The sequence below is a fragment of the Alexandromys fortis genome, unplaced genomic scaffold, assembly GCF_014885135.2.
Source record: "Alexandromys fortis isolate MF-2015 unplaced genomic scaffold, M_Fortis_MF-2015_v1.1 scaffold_0, whole genome shotgun sequence".
In the NCBI taxonomy this organism is placed as follows: domain Eukaryota; kingdom Metazoa; phylum Chordata; class Mammalia; order Rodentia; family Cricetidae; genus Alexandromys; species Alexandromys fortis.
In genome coordinates, this window is record NW_026067949.1 from 13,928,184 (window position 1) to 13,940,107 (window position 11,924).

An 11,924-nucleotide genomic window follows, 5' to 3' on the forward strand; every position below is an offset into this window, starting at 1 on the left:
GAAAAGGCTTGCAGCCAATTAGAACGTTAAGATAACTGTTGGCCTACGACCTTGGTTGTCCTCTGCTCCAGGTTTCTTTCTTGAGTTAAGTAAATGCATTTGGCCTAGTCAGCAAAGAATGGCCTTTTCCTTCTTTGCTAGCTCTAGATTGGCATTATACCTAATATGCAATTAAAATTAGAGCTGTTCACTACATCTATGAATAATGAGAGTAGACTCCCACATCCAGGGCAGACATTGCTAATTGATTGTTATTTTCTTCATCAGCCTGGGCCTCTCAGAATCCAAGCTTTTCTTACCAGGTCACAGTGAATGAATCACAATTCAGTTCCGCAGATGGGGACAGACTTTGTGAGAAAATTTCTTTGTTTGTGTTTGTGTGTAGTTGTGGGTAAGGGCTCCATAAAATTGGACTTTCATCATCTAAAGACATTGGGTAGAGACAAAAGCAGGATCCTCTACCAGAACTCAGTAAGACCAGCATCACAGCTGGATCTAAAGATGTGCCTAAGAGCAGAAACACAAGGGTTGAGAGGTAAGGACCATCATTCTGCTAACTCCCAGGGTGACAATGAAGGGGGAGTAGGTACCTGCGTGGCTAGGGATCAGTTTTTAAACTTAGATTTACTTCTTCTGTGCTCAGGTCTCAGGCTCTGTATTCCCCTCCCTCATGCCCCCTCTCTCCTTCCCTTTCTCTCTCTTTCCTCTCCTTTTTTTCTACTTCCCTTCCTCCCTGTTTCTGGTTTCATACGGCTCCTTATGAAGTATCAGGTGGTCTAGGAAAGATGTATGTGTTCCTTCTCAGGTCACACTTTTCAAGGCAAAGCCACAAATGCATCTTCTGTGGGAATGAAGTCAAATTGAGAACACTTAATGAGGAAACCAAATCCTGTGTTGGATCCTGAGAATGTTTGTTTCTGGGATTCTAACTTGGATGTGCTTTTATATTTTCTGGAATTGACACTTGAAATATACATGGGAAAAGACTAGACTCTGCTCAGTTCAGGTATTCTCTTTTGTGGGGAGAGGTAAGGAAAATAGCAAAAATATCTCCTTTTCCTCTAATGTCAAAAAGGCCTCTAAAGCCTGACCCCCGCATACTTGAGGTCTCTGTGGCCTATTCTGGGGTCCTTTGCTTATTGGAAATACTAGTTTGGGGCAGAAAACATTTGGGCAACATGCTCCAGCCCCATCTTCTTTGTTCTAGGCAGACATTGCTAACTGGTCCTGGCACCTTTTAAGTATCTTAGACCCAGCCCTGCCATTCTCAGCATAGCACTTAGCATAGCAGAGATCAAACCGAAGGACTTGACATACCTGGACAACTGAATCTCACCCCCCAAAAGGATCACCTCTCTGAGTTCCCAAAGGGGCAGAACCAGTCCTGCCGGTGTTAGTGTTTGCTACAGCATCTAGCTCAGCGCTTCTCCAAAGATGTTGTTCCAAGACTCCTGAATGATGTCGCACTCAGACAGTGCATGCTGCAGGTAGCTTTCTTTCTAAAGGCCCGTGCTTCTAGACGGTTGTGCAGATGCTCCTCCCATCTCCAGGTAGTCATGTTTCGGTAGATCCTAAAAGAAGGCACAATTCACTGTTGCCTGATTTGCCTGCTATTATTAAGCTCATCTTAAGGGGAACTAACTACAAACTATATTTTTTTTTAAGAAATTCTAAAGTATCGGATTGCTGTTATCACGACCAATGTCCTAATTTTCTGCCAATAGAATTTCCCGTGTTTTCTTTATGACTCAGGGCTAAATAGCCACAGAGTGCTGTGTTTACTAAATTTACGTGTTGCATGACTCTGTTTTGAAATGCTCGTGAGCTTAGAAGATACGTGGGCAAGTGTGGTTTGCTTTCCAGTGGGGGGAAATGAGATGAACATGGATGCAAAAAGGGGCCCAAACCAAGGCAGGACTCTTTACCAGGGAGGATAGGGTGGAAATTATAAAAGGTTGCTGGCTGGAGTTTGGATTCTGTTTCTTTGGGATGGTTCTTAAGTACATTCCAGCCTGCAGGACAGAATAAACTAATCGAGCTCTCTGTGTCCCTCCAGTCCCAGAGACACACTCCTGGGGAAGAAAGAAGCTCCAGAGGGCTGTGACTGTCGGACACAATTACTTCCATCACCAAGCATTGTTAGCCCATGACCAGTGGCTAAATGGGGCCAGAGCAAGGGCTCTCAGGGGCATCTTTAGAAATTTAAGTAAAACCTTAAGGTCGGGGAATTGTGTGCATCAAACGTCGTCTGGAGATAAGTGTGCTTAGAGCACTAATACTGCATCGAAAGTTAAGGAGCCATTAGCTTTTCCATTTGCAAGGACAGGTTTGGCTGTGTCCTGAAACAGTGTCATCCCCTTGGCTAGCCCTGTGCATCCTGTATATGCAAGTTTCTGTGTGAGTCTTCAGTTTCCCCTATTACTGTCTTTTTTTTCTCTTATTTTTTTTTTTCTGATATAGTGACAGAGTTTCAAAATAAAGCTATTGATCTTTCCTTATCTGGCTGATTCCTTGAGTGGCAAATCTCACTGAACATAGAAGATTGACTAGATGAGGGAACAGTAATTTGTAAATTTCCCTCTTGATTTTCCGGCTCCTTGGTTGCCTGGATAAATCAGTGATTAAAAATAAAGCACATGGGAGAGACGGCAGCCACTTATCAACCATTTCCTCCTTTCTTAGCATGCACTTAGCCTGTATCTTCCTGATGCTTTCAGTTGAGTGTGTGGCTCTGTCATTGAGGGCTAGCCAGTGAAATGTCCATAGGAGCGACACACACATTGCTACTGCCATGTGACCCAAGTCCAGTAGGATAACGTCTCCTGGGAGAATGTGAGATTCCTCAGTGCTGTCTCAGTCCTGCTGAAACCAAATGTCTAGAACAAGGGTCCTGACGTCTGCACACTTGCTCTCCATATTCTTCTGAGGCGTGTCCTGGCTTGCAAAACAGAACACCCCCTTCAAGACTTCCCATGTGAAGTGTGGTTCTTCTGGCTCTCTTCCTTTTCTTGTCTCAACATGGATGAGTGGCTAAGTTGCCACTCACAAGAGAGTTGCTTCTCAGTCATACGAAGTCACCATTTCGTATGGTACAGGAATGAGAAAGAGATATCTCTGTCTATTTCGAAGTCACTGATGTCCTGGGATTTATATGCAGAACTTGACTTTATCCTAACCATTGCAGTATTAACTGAAAAATGACTCATCCAAGGAACTGGGATGGATTACTTTCACTGCAGGAAACCTCTCAGAGTTTGCTAGTTTTTAAAGCCAATTTCACAGCATTTCCTGACCATATTATCTCATTTTTCTCTCTACAGAATATTCTATTTTCTTCCATTAGTTTTGTGAAATTTGAAACATTTGTTAATATAGGCATGGGATTGTCTGGCAGGTTGGATGCTGAGGAACCCTATGAGTTGGCCAGTGTCTGATTCAATTTTGTTGTTTTCTAGATTCTCAAAAGTACATAATCTTCTTTGGTTCTGGATTTCCATTTCTAAAATTTTATTGATGAATGAGACAAATATGATCCCAGATTCTACATACCTCTATGTCTGTGGGAGCAAGTACAAAAAATAAATGAATGATTCATTAATTACCAATCATTATTGTTTTTGACTCAATATTTTACTGTAAATAATTTTTTTATACAATACATTCTAATAATGGTTTCCACTCCCCCAACTCCTTCTTTAGCCTCCCCATCCGTCCAAATCTACACCTTTTTTTCCTATCTCAGAATATAAACAGGCATCTAAAATTATGATAATATAATAAAATAAGAAAATTAAAAACAAACAAACCAGAATAGGACAAAATAAACAAATAAGAAAACCCCACAGAAAAAGCGGAAGAAGCATATCTAGTTGCAGAGACATACTTTCATCACACAGAAATCTCATAAAGCCATAAAGCAGTTCCTAGCAGCACTCCACTGTACTCATAGAGCAGTGTCTTATTCTGCCATCCTCCGAGGAAAGCTTCCTCCTGCGGCAGATGGGGCAAGAACAGAGACCCGGTACAATTTGCAGGGAGTGACAGACCTTTTTATTTTTTCCTGCCCTTTAGTATGGCTTTGTTTATTCACTTATTTATTCTAAAAATGGGAAATAAAACATAATAAGATAAAAAGAACCATCACATCAAGGCTAGATAAGACAATTCAGCAGAAGGAAAAGAGATCCAAGAGCAGGCACAAGAATCAGAGATCCACTCGTTCTCCTGGTATCCTCCATCCCCTCTATTCTTGTTATTATTGTTGCTGAAAATTTGAGAGTTATTACTCAATGGTGTACGTATGCGTGTGTGAGAGTATATGCATATATTCTGTACGTGTGCATGTGTGTCTATGTGCATGCATGTACATACATGTATATACGTGTGTGCATATGTATATGTAGGTGTATTTGTGTACGCATGTAGGTGTGTATATGCAGATGTACACGTATGTGTGTGTGAGTTTGTGGTGTGCATGTTCTCTGTCTCTATGTGTATATGTGTATGTATGTGAACATGTATCTGTGCATGTTTGTATGTGTATATATAGACATGCACATGTGTCTGTATGTATATATAGTATGTGAATGTATATGTTTGTATGTATATATACACACGTGTCTGTATGTATATACATGTGAATATGTGTGTGGTATGTGTTTATTTTAGGTGAAGTGGCCATTGTCAGAAATGTGTTCTTTGAACGTGTTTCTTTTCAGTTGTGCCCTGATAGAAAAGGAGCCAACTATGATGTTGGTGGAGGACGGTTATAGGTGGCTGGGTGGAGAAAGGGGGAAATGCCCTTTCCTCTCATAGCTCTCTGAAGAAATTCTTCTGAGGACCAAGATGACAGTGGAGAAATTCACTGGAGTTCCGCAAGAATATTGTTTTTGTTTTTGCTGTGTTGTTTGCTGTTTTCTTTTTAAATATAGACGTGGGTAACTGAATGTTCTCTGTAAATGATTTCTGAAAAGAGGAGTTGTAAAAGAGAGAAGCAGAAAGGAAGCTCCCAGAAGAGCGGAAGACAGAAATTGACAAGAGTCCAGTTTACAGTACTATAATGAAACACCCGAGACAATTAGCATAAAAAGAGAAAATGTTTCTTTGGTTGTTGTTGATTGCCAGTTTTGGAGGCTCTAAACAAGACTGGAAGAACTCATTGCTTTGGGCTTCTGATGGGCATATCAGAGGGGATGGCAAGGAGTTATCTACCTGCAAATTTCATGACTGCTCTGTAAACGTACATTTTTGTATTCGCAGCTCTCAGTCAGTCCTCAGAGAAGTTTCTTTTTGTAATAGATAGCAGTGAATACAGAAATCTACAGCTGGTCAGTGTGCAGGGAATAAGATCATAGAACTCCAACTTAAATGGGACATTTATATATCCTTTCCCCTCCCTCCCTCCCTCCTTCCCTTCCTCCCTTCCTCCTTCCCTCCCTCCCTTTCTCCCTTCCTCCCTTCCTCCTTCCTTCCCTCCCTCTCTCTCTCCCTCCCTCCCTCCCTCCCTCCCTCCTTCTTTTCTCCCTCTCTCTTTTCCTGTCCCCAGGGCTCAAGCATCTGTGCAGAAGAGGGGCCAGACAGTTTGGAAGAGCCAGAGGTGGTGGGTGACCGTTGCAAAACAGTGTTTTCTGGGCACAATAGGGCTCTTGAGCACATGGGCTCGCAGTACAATAGTGCATAAGATCAAGTCAGCAAAAAATCCAGCAGGAACTGGGGATTTGCTCATGAAGTCCCAGCTGAGGAGCTTTATCTATTCCTGGTCTCTGGGGGGCAGGAGATTTGGTTCTTTTCAGCAATGCAGCTCCCGATAGGCATCCACGCTCCAGTGACTAGCCCTGGGGACACGTACATCCTGACAACAGAAAGCAGACTCAGTGGTTTCAAAGACTCCATTGGAGGGTGGGTGGGAAAAGTGGGTGTGGAGGTATGGGAGAATTAGGAAGGGAGGGAGAGAGGGCAGATTAGATCAAAACATATTATCCTCACATATGAAATTCTCAAACAATGCATTTTAAAGCACCATGGAGGTTAGTATAGAGGTATATAGCAGTAATCTTCTTGTTTGGGGAGATTGAAGCATGAGTATTAAGAGTACTAATTCATCCATAGGTGGAGGTACAGGGCCAATTCAAGCCTGTCTCAGAACAATAGTAACAACAACAACAATAAACGAAGCCAAAACAACCCCCAAATCGGCTGTATAAAGAAATTTTCTCTGTTTGCTCATGTTTTGACCATGGGTTCGGTAATTCCTGATGCTGACACGAGAATTTCTGAGCAGACAGTCTCCGGCAATCTTTTTATACTTTATAGCACAGCCCGCAGCTTTCTAAACTATCATCAGCCCTTCTCTGCTGTACAACGTGGCTGCCAAGTTTTAGATCATGGAAGTTTTTCTCTGTTTTTAGTCCTGGCTTTATGCAATAAAGTATCTTTTTCTGCTGTTTTGTCCCTAGCCTTCATAGGCAGCTGCAATGCAGTTGGTGTTTGAAATGATGCCTCCAACCTTTCTTTATCTTAGAGGCATGTCTTCGTTGTGCTTGCGGAAGTCCTTTGAAGAAGGTAAGGGGATACAGACTCATCCTTTTACTTGAGACCCTTAAGATCTTATTCTATAACGTGTGTGGTCTTGGTCTGTATTCTGTTGATACACGCAAATGCCACAGACTGGGAAATGTATAAAGAATAGAAGATTTTACAGCCTGTAGTTCTGGAGGTTTTTAGTTTCAAGAGCATGATGTTGGTAGAATACCTTCTGGTATCAAGATGTGGTTTAGGTCATCTCAGGATAAAACAGAGAAAGTATGCCAGACAATTCACTTTATAACCAGAGATAACCAGTTAACCCTTTAAGCCATGAAATGGATTACAGTGCCCCTTCTTACTTTCAACACTGCTGTATTCATTTCAGCACATGAATTACGGGAGGTTTTCAGACCACAGCAATGACAATTACAATTTTATAGTTAGTTCCTTTGGTTTCTCCTTATTTCCTTTTGTTACCAATTCCTCAGTGTGGGGGATAATGCTTTTGTACACTCTAAAGATTTGTCATACATGTTAGTTTAATAAAATGCCAATAAAATAATGGCCAGTAGCTGGACAGGAAGTACAAGCGGGACAACCAGACTAAGAGAATTTTGGGAAGAGGGAAGGCAAAGAGTCAGTCACAGCCAGATGCAGAGGAAGCAAGATGAGAACGCTGCATTGAGAAAAGGTGCCAAGCCATGTGACAAAACATAGATAAGAATTATGGGTAATTTAAGTTTAAGAGCTAGTTAATAATAAGCCTGAGTTAATAGGCCAAACAATTTATAATCAATATAAGCCTCTGTTTGTTTCTTTGGGATTGAATGACTGCAAGACTGAGCAGGACAGAAACTTCTGTCTACACCTCGGCCTCTCTATTGTCCCACCAGGGCAATTATACTGTTTTGTTTCTGAGGCAATGTATTTCATTTTTATAGAACATTGCTAATTTCAGTGTTTTATAATGCTAATTCTAAATGTTTAAAAGCATAATCTCTAGCCTATCTGGATTTTTTTAAAGACTGGACACAAATACTTTTTTTTTTCAACTTTTCATACTCTACCCAGAATGTCAGTCTTGCCAACAGGTCTCATGTCTAAGTATTACTAACGTACTGCCTGGGTGACTGCAAGCTCCCCAGCCTGCTGGTTGTACACAGTCCTTTACACTAAGTTAGATTGTTATTACCAATAGCCTGGACAGTGAGAGAGCTATGTGGCCTCCAAATGTTCCAGCAGTCTTGGAGAACATACTATTCCTCCAGTTATTGTTTATTCTGTTTTCATGTCTTTCTATTTCTCTTGAATCTTGCTTTTTGCTTTTGTTATTTTTTTTTCATTGAAAAACATCAACTCCATGTGGATGAAGGCAGAAGACTTAGATAGGAAAGAATTAAACTGGTGGAGAAATTAGGATAAAGGAGAGGAGTTTATGACTAAGTGGGGTCAATATTCATTTGGCCTAGGGAATGTCATAGTGGAACATTCTGGAAAGAAAAGTGTGAAAGCTTGTTCTTGGTCTTTTTTTGTCGTACAAAGGGGATAGACCACTGCCCTTTCCTACTCTAATCACTGCTTTCTACCTTCCTCCCTCCTTCCTTCCTTGTTTCCTCCCTCCCTTTTCCCTCCTTTCTTTCCTTCCTCCTTCCTTCCTTTCTTCCTTCTTTCCACTTTCGTTTCCTTCCTTCTTTTTTCATGTCCCTCTATGACATCCCCTAGACCAAGTGAGTATTGACCCAGCTCCTAGTCATATTTTCCTCCTTTCCTTGACACTAATTTCTCCACCTGTTTAATTCTTTCATTCCCATCTAAGTCTCCTGCCTTCATCCACATGGAGCTGATGTGATTCAATGAAAAAAATATAAGAAAGAAAGAAAGTGCTTATTTTATCTCACAATTACAGCCCATAGCTCATCATAGCAGGGAAGTCAAGGCAGCAGGGACTTGAAACCCTTACAACACCTCCACAGTCAAGAGTGGAGAGAAAGCTTGCCTGGATACGTCCTGCTCAGCTCCCTTTATACTTACACAGACCAGGGCTCTAAACCTAGGCATGGCGAGGCCACTTTTAGGCTGGGCCTTCCATATCAAGGCAATCTAGATAGCCCCCCCCCCCAAGAAATGTCCACAGGACATGTGACCTAGACAGTACCACACTGAGACATTCTTCCCAGGTCATTCCACAGTGTATCAAATTGACAATTAAAAATAATGGTCACAACTTGTCCCTTTGTGATCTTGACGTTCAAACACATTAAGCCATAATCTTCTACCCAAATTCTATGGTCAAGTCTTCCTCTTGGAACAGGATGTTTTCTTTATATATTACGTGTGGAAAGTGTATAACTTGTTTTTCATCTTATGGGAGTTTTCGGTTGAGAGATTTTGGACTTTTAAAGACTTTGGTGCCTTTTTCAAGTGGGCCTGTATTTTAGGAGGTAAATGAGATCATCACCTTCTTGTCATTAACAGCTCCTGTGGTCATTTTCCTCCTTGGGGCTGGTGAGGCACTTAGGGGTGACTAGAATGGGGAGGTGCACAGCCAGCGCCCACACTGGCTTGTCTCCTGCCTGTCAGTGTGTGTGGATCTAATTAAGGAGAGTGTCTGGCTGGAAAATCGTCAAAGCTCCTTCTCTCTTATTCTGTCCTGGGCGAGCCTCTTCTCAGAGAGAACTCCCTAAGTTTCACTATCCATCCTGGTTCCGATAACAAACAGCAACATTTTTTTTTCTCCCTGAGAGAATAATTCTAGTAGATTAGAGAAAACAAATCAGAAAACCACACTTCTTTCCTCTCAAGGAATAGCTTCACTATCATTTAGATGTAAACCCACTTCATGTTTGAAAACATTAAACACAACTGGAAGACAAGATTCGATCTTGGGTAAATCTTCATGGAGAAAAAAAAAAAACCAAACCTAAATGACAGCGATGTACTGAAGCAAGATAAAGGAACGGAGATGACAGAGATCCCTCTCGAGGACAGGCACACGCAGTCCTTTTAACGGTCTTTCAGACGAAGTGAGAGAAAGGAGTGTACATGGCCGATGGTTTCTCCACACATTGCCACCTCCAGTCTTGATTTCCTTCACTCTGTGCTGACAGGATTGCTCAGCGGGTTCCTCTGCTATCGGAAGGGGCAGCTGTAACAGGCGACTGATGACTCGGAGGCCTCTCACAGCTGACTGAGGACACACAGTGTCATTTCCTTGCAGAACATGCTGCCATTGGCACGTTTGCCTCTAGCAAGCAGAGAAATAACTCATCCCCACAGCCCCTTTGTTCAGACATTTATCATAGTTTCTGACACTCCGCATTGAAGAATCTGTCTCGCGGCTTTGTCTCTCTTGCTAAATCTGCACTTTTCAGAGAAATGACTCTGTATTGTTTGTCTAACATCCCTTGAGTCTAATGTAGTACTTGGCAGGCATCAGGTGCAAAGCTAATGTTTTCTGAAGAATAAATGTGCGCCTCAATGAAACAATATGTATATAGCATGTTGAATGCAATCTTGGAAGTTGGATGTACAACAATTCTTGTACCTTCAAACAAACCAGAATCAAGCTTAAGATGGACATTTGATTTCTTATATTATTGAAAAATTGTTTTAGAAATGTCTGCGTTAGGTAGGAGTTTTGTCTGAGTGCTAAAACAACAGAAAACAGTCATTGATGTTTATGCAGAAAATGCACATCAGGTAGACCTACTTCACAAGACTGAGATTCTTTCTAGTGCAATTCATCCTTAGTGTGTGACTTATCATATATTAGAGTTATGGCATCAGATGTAATAGGATAAAGCCTATGATGATAATTCTGGCATAAGGTCGATAAGTTATGGTTGTGGCATTACGGTTATAAGAGTATTATACCTGCAATGCTATTAGGCTCATGGCACCACTTATGATATCTACAATTATAAAATCAGAGATATATTCATATTGTATAATTTCCAATAATGTCAGAATGACCCTAATGTTTGATTTCCATTGTCAAAATTATCAAATGTAGAAAGAGGTTATGGTGTGGTGTTGTGAACCGCCCAGCCAGTTCATCTTCCTAATCCTATCAGGTCCAGCACTCCTTCCTGTCCACCTAAATTCCATACATTTGGGGCTGTGGATGCCCAGGAGCTCTTTAAAGACACGATCTCCACATCCTGCTAGGAAACAAGGAGAGTGAGAAATACACATTCCTGTCTGCATGGTGCAACCTCACTTTCCCAGGACTCTTTCCTCCTTCGGAGCCATGTGTTTTAGGAGATGCGTGCCCTCTCCTTGCCTCTGACTCCAGAGGACGATCAGCTTGGTCGAAGTGAATTGTCTTTGTCTCTGATTTCAGTGCCTGATTGGTTTAGAAAAATTAAGGAATATAAAGATAGTGCTGACGTTAGCTTCTTCTGCTTTTGATGAATATTCCTGTTGTCTTGCATGAATTTTCCCATTCTGTGTCTTCATTATCATTTTGTTAGTGCATGTCAAGCTTATATAACATTAGTATATTAACATTCACTTCATACAGTTGTTAAACTGGACCAGCATCTTCCCTGTTAGTGACTGTGCTTATGATTTTCCAAACTACAGTCAGATGTGGTAATCTTTCTCCAACTTCAATATACACTAAAATCGAGTGAAATTGACTTTGGTACACCTGCTTGGTAACTGCTGGAATTTCAGTTTTGGAAAAACAGAATTGTGAGGATGGTGAGTCACTTCTGCTGGGGACAATTAGCAGAAGAGGAAATTGGGACTTGGGAATAGAAAGCAGAGGTAGAGCAGATGGCAGAGGAAGGCTGGAGGATTCTGCAGCGAATCCTTGGGGAGACAAAGGATGAGAGCGCGCAGTAAATGCTGAGCAGTATTCAGGTGACATCTGTGAGGAGGAGGTGAGGAGGGACTGCCTGTGAGAGAGGATTTGACAGGCATGTGGTCGGGAGGGAGTAGGAAGCTGTTTCTGAGTCATGCAATCAAGGAGGCATTGAGCATTTGAATGGAAACTAGGCAAAGGGAGAAACGAAGTGGAATTGACAATCACCACACTGAAATCTGAAGAAACACACAGAAGTTCCAAACAGGAATGTTAAATGGAGATTAATACTTTAGCATCCATTGTTGGGAACTCAATATAGTTAGGACTTCTCTATTATTTTATTTTGATGACTATAAAATATATTTTAATAGCTTGCATTGGTTTAATTCTGATTCAAGTTCCTCAGATTCTATTTTTCAAATTTTTTATTGATTTTTATTGAACTCTACATTTTTCTCTCCTCCCCTTCCTATCTCTCCTCTCCCCTTCAACCCTCCTCCAAGGTCCCCATGCTCCCAATTTACTCAGGAGATCTTGTCTTTTTCTACTTCCCATGTAGATTAGATCTATGTAAGTCTCTCTTATTGTC